We start from the raw sequence: 6,136 nt of genomic DNA on the forward strand, positions 1-6,136 counted from the left end.
CTATTCCTGTGGTGCTCGCCCCTGGCGAAACCCCTGCAGATGATGATGAGCTTTTTGTGCGATGAGTGCAGCGGCATCGGAAACTTTCCTCACTGTCTAAGTTTCGGCGGAGCGACAAAGAAGAAAACGTGCGCTTAAAAAGCCAAAATCGATTTGAGTTTGACAAACGCAAGGCGCAACGCTGACTTCTTGCGTGTTGCCGCCCTGCGACACATGGAATCACCCATCACGCTTCCGCGAGCTCTATCGTTTCTCACACGGGTAAATCTACGACCACTGCAACTTAGAGCCATAGCTTAGGCTCAGCTCATGACCCTCCGGCATCACCCATTTGCGTCAGGAAGAGCAGGGCGGCGCACGATGACGCTGAGCGTCATGATCCTTCTGATCATAACCGTCCATGACGTCTGAGCAGTCTTGCTGAAGTGGCACCTGAAGCTCCCATGATTCTCGGAGCTTGGGTATCCCCGCCTCTTCTTAAGATATTGGGTTCGACCCTATCGACGACGTCGACCCGCAAGGCATTCCACGTGATAGTGGACGTCGCCATTCATGTCTAGAAGCGTCGGCGGCGGACGACGACGACTTAGTCGATCGCCGTCCGGTGACTTTCGATGCTCTTTGAGCTCTGGGGAACAAAGTCCATCGTCACCGGCACTCTGCCGAGCATCTTGCCGAGGTCGCAGAACGCTGTGCGGAAGACCTCAAGAGCTTGGAGCACTTTGTGTACCGACTACCTCAAGTTTAGGACTTTCGTACTCTGTCGGAGCGGCTCTTAAACGTCAAACAGACAAATTCGTCGCTTCGTGAGACCACTGAGTGACATGACGTGGGTCTTATTAAGGATTTTGTATTTCAAATTCTCATCGTGAGGAACCACAATCGTGGAGTACCCGTCGATTTGGTGCCATAATACAGCAACTTGTTTTTTAACGGATATCGGTGTAGCCGTGCGCGCAATCACGCCGACACTTTGTTGTCCGAGTTTTCAAACTCATCACTCTCGAGAGTCTGTAGCAACGCTACACATTACCATCATCCGCGTGCAGCGTACATCACGTACCGTCGTGGAATGAGCAAGCTCATAACTTGGCTTTCGTGACAACGCATCAGCCACAGCATTCTGCTTTCCTGGCTTATACTCCACCTCGATGGTATATTCTGCAAAGAATGAAAGTAACTCTGCGAGATGTGAGGCGACTGAGTCGCGGTGCAGAATGACGCATGGCTTTTGTGGATCACAAACGGCTTTGAGCCGAGCAGGAGCACCCTGAACTTTACAAGTGCATACTTCATCGCAAGTAATTCTCTGTCGTGAACTGGGTAGTATTTCTTTGCAGCCTTTAGCTGGCGAGATTCGAACGCGATCACCCGACCTAGCCCCTCGGCGTCTGCTTGCAGCAGTGAACAGCGGATGGCAAAATTTGAAGCGTCACAGACGACACTGTCAGAACGATCGGGGTCTGGCAACGCTAGTATTGGTGCACGAAGGAGGCTGTCTATGACCCTGTCAAAAGCCTCCCGATGCTCGGTGTCCCATCACCATTTCGTTTCCTTCTTAAAGAAATTCGACAATGGTCGTTCCATTTCCGCATAATCCATTTATACATGTGCAAGAGGTTAGCAAGACCAAGCCACTTGCGCAAGTCCTTTCAGATTTTTGAAACTAGCCAGCTCACAATGGCCTTGACCTTAGCGGGGTGCACTAAAAGGCTACGCTTCCCAATGAAACACCCTAGAAAGAGGATTCCTTTCGCACCGACGATGCGCTTATCTTGCTTGGCATACAGCTTATTCGTGCGCATGTAATCGAGTACCGCTCTCAGATGGACGATGTGGGATTCTTCATCTGCTTTCTCGTGCTCCGCACAACTGTGGACAAAGATGTCGTCGAAGTATGTTTGTGCATACGCCCTTTTGGAGCCTGAAGAACTGCTGCCCCACAAGACGATCAAATGTTGCATGTGCATTTGACAGCCCTTGGGGCATCACCAGCCACTCCCAGAGCATCCCGCTCGAAGTACTCACCGCTTTAGCGGATATTACTCGCTCTACATGAGCAATTGGTAATACTCATCGACCAAGTCGGGTGCTCTGTACTTCGTACAGCCAGTCACATTGTTCTGGAGAACATCCTTCCTAAGAACTAGAGTCTGTGTCATAATGGTGGCAGCGTTGAGCTTATTGTAAGGGTGAACGATTCGCCACTTATCGTTCGGCTTCCGAACATAAAACACGGGTGTCAATGAAGAGACTTGCTCTCACGCACCATTCCTGTATCGTGCTTTGCACAAAAGAAGGCGTCGGTGACGTCACACTGTTCTTTGGGCAGGGGCCATTGGAAGGTTACGCAGTATATGTATGACCAGGTCGATCTCATGACGCACCCCTCGGTCCGGAGGTAGGACCGACGGCGGGTTTTTGGAGAAAACGTGTTGAAACTCCTTTTCAAACGAATAGTACGGATCCAAGGGCTCCTTTAGGATCGACGATCCACGTTCGGCACCCTCTTGGTGTACTCCAGGACAGCTACATCCAGAAGCGACAATGAGTTGATCTCCTCGTTCGGTCGTTTAATGACTACCTATTCAAGGCAGCTTCAAACCATCGCAGGACATCTTCAGCACAAGAACAGCATCCACCGAGGAAATAGCTTCGAGGTTGACGTCGCCGTCTTCCTCACCCGTCATTCCGTTGACAAGGGTGTATAGCTGTGCGCTATCGTCTACGATAATATACGGCCTAGGCATTTCTAACGCCCCCTCGAGACAAATGAGAACACGTAAATAGCGTTGTCCAGTGTCCGCTCTCTCTGCTCCACTGGAGTCTTCATGTTATAAACAACATCCGACGAAGAGATGCTATTTCCGCAGCCTTTCTCCAGTATATTCCGTGCCAGTCCACGCGCATCACCAAGGTCTCACCCTCGATGACACGGACCTCGTCCAGCTATGCCACTCTTGGCATGAAGCAACTGCTTCGTGACGTAAGCAGTGCTCAGTGGATTACGTGCCACTCCATGCGCATCACTGGAGCTACCTCCTCAATGCGTCGACCCATAGCTGACCATGCGACTCTCAGCATGCAGTAACTGCATGAATACTTGAGCAATCCTCAGTGGGTTACGTGCCACTCCACGTTCAACCCGCGAGCCATGCTCGGGACTTGCATCCGATACACCTTCGGTGTTCGTCAAGTCGGATACTCCGATATCCAGCAATTTGACCGTCCCGGTCCAGTGCCCGCGTCAATAGCACTTCAGCTTCCTAGCATAGGTGGTTTCATGACTCACCATACTTCACCAGGAGGCATGCGCGAAACGCCCAAGGTTTTCGACCTCCAATCAATCCATGGCTCATGGTGTTCCAACCGCGCCAAACCAAGGATGAGGTCATACCATGAAAACAAGTCCAAGACTAATCATCGTTCCACGCTATCAAAGTCAAGAAACTTGACACTGAGGTTCACATGGACCCTCGGCACAGTGACACATGCCCCCGTCGCTAAGCGAACAGTTACGGTGTCACTCGACCGCGCTTTCAGCGCCTCAGCATGCCTTTTCATCGTAGAGCGTCGAGCATAATTATTTGAGGCATCAGAATCGATAAGGACCTCCCATGACTTTTCAATGCCCTTCACGGTCGCTTTTACGACCAGCAAGCCCGGCTTTCATAAATGTCCCGTGGTCAAGAGCGCTGAGATCTTCAAGGCTGGGGCCTGCTGCCCTCTACCTCTTTGTGACTCAACAAACCTTAGGTTATCCCCAGTAGTGCGCGCCGCACCTACTGTTTTTTTGTTTCCCCGCGATAAACCAAACTGGTGAGAAGCGGGACGTCGGTTCGATGAACCTTGACGCGCATTGCACAGGGGATAATCGGTCTGAAGGCGACGGGTGTCTCTACAGACAAACACCGTCGGACTTTTGTACGGTGCCTGGTAGCTCGGAGCTCTCTTCCCTTTTCTCAGCATAGCTGAGATCCCTCACTCGTCGAGCTCTGGAGGTGTGCAATCCAACCGAGTCGTTCCTACTTGAAATAAAATTTGGCATTCAGTGCCACATTCACCATTTCTTCAAAGGAAAATGGATGCACACGGAAGACTCCATTCTGGCCACGCCAGTGCGGAGACCCTACAAACAGACGGTCGCAGTGACCGCCTTGGGAGAGGATCGCTGCCATCCTGACAGTGAGAGTCCTAAACCCTTTTACCGAGCCCACCAACTCCTCCTTGCCCTGTTGGGCGGCATGATAATGCGATCGCGCGCGATATGCCAGATTAGGCGGTGAGAACACTCGCAAAGCTGACGCTGCTTCTCCTTCCAGAAGTAGAACACAGCTTTTGGATCATGGCGAATGCCACAGTCATATCGGCTCTTCTCAGCCAAAGCAGGAGATTTTCTCCATACTTACCCTCAAAGGTCCTAACGCTCACCATAGCGGCCTGGGTCGGGAGGAGTAATCAGTCGAAGGTGGCGTCATGGACGCAGTCGATGCTGACAGCTTCTGTTGTAGGTGCTCTAACAGAGCATTTTTATAGTTTGAAAACGCCTCTAGGCGCGCGCTTATTGTCTCAGTTCCTTGCAAAGCAAGCTGTTACACGCCCTCAGGGCCAAGCAGTGACATCAGGTTCTTACGTCGGTCCAGCATGCCCTGGGGCAAATAGGAGAATTGCTCCATCCTCACAGAAGATCAGTCGAAACATTTTGGGCGTACATTAACTACAAGTGATACTTAGTCCGTAGTTATTTGCTTCGAAGAAGCTAAGGTAAGATCACCGACCTTTGTTAAATACCATAACCAGTACGAGTATAGCGAATTGCAATCAGCTACCTTCAAATCTTTATCAAGGCACAGGCGCTCTTCCATTTAAATCATAATCTGTATTCAATTGTTTTATTTGCGACAGAGCCGCCTTTATTTAAAGCCTTAGATTTTTTACACTAAATAATAAAACCTAATTAATATGCATAACTACTGGCAGTCCCGCACATAGTGGCATCTTGTTAAAGTGTAGTCACACCGATGTGAGATCACAAAAACGTTTGTAATTCACACCATTGTACGGTCACACCTTCTGGTGTGACCCAGCCTTTTATACACGAGTATGTGTAACCCCGTTACACCAGCAAGAGCTTCTGACGAATGTTTAGACGTCATACAACTGAATCATTCGAATTGCATTACTTCTATTTGCAACAGCCTACATAATGATAAGAGCAAGACTGGCGGAGCATTCAACAGCTTCAATACCAGCATCTAACGGAGCGCCAGCAAGACAATTTGCGCATATTTGTAGCATGCAATATTTCTACGGATCAAGTCGCGCTGGAAAAATCAGTATTTAGCATTCCCAATCTACTTTTCAAAACTTTATCTCAATGAAATGCCATTTCAGCTAGAAATAAATCTAGTTTTCACAGCAGAACAAATCAAAAGGATAGCAGCGACGTACTTCACAAAGTGACGGAGTTGCTATTTTCTTCAATAGGGATGATCTGTCTGGAGGAGTCCGCTATAGCATCCGCACGGAGGATAATACGTGCACTTCTATGAGCCGTGAGCCCTCTCATGTCGCAAAGATTGTCAACTGCTCTTCAATATAAGAGAAACACTCTCTTATATTATACATGATTAGCATTGCGTAGTTCTAAATATATACACATATTAATTCTTATATTAAACAGTTGCATTTTAAAAACGTGAGACTAGCAGCCCTGTTGTACCCTGAATATTCCTTACGAATTCATCCTTATCAATACCAAACATTGGCGTTTTGGATTGTTTACAGATACACCACGTGTCATGTAATCTCTGACAATGCGACATTGATTTCTTAATACAATTAGTAAACGCAGCTTGGTTTGAAAACGTACACTTACAGTATTTGCCTCGTCAGCCCCCCCACTCAAATGAAAACCCACACTGGAATCCGTTCATTATTTGTTTCTCTTCCACTTCCTCTTCCTCTTTCTCTTTCTCTTTCTCTTTCTCAACCTTTTCCTCTTCTTCTTCACTAGTAAAAAGAATTTATTTATACAATCTATAAAAGATATCACGCCGTGAAGGATTGACCGAGCAGCATGACGTACGAGCCACTCCGCGGGGCCGTACTAATACTATTTTTTCAACACATAGCG

Source organism: Plasmopara halstedii (genome assembly GCF_900000015.1).
Source record: "Plasmopara halstedii genome assembly, contig: Scaffold_291, whole genome shotgun sequence".
Lineage (NCBI taxonomy): Eukaryota > Oomycota > Peronosporomycetes > Peronosporales > Peronosporaceae > Plasmopara > Plasmopara halstedii.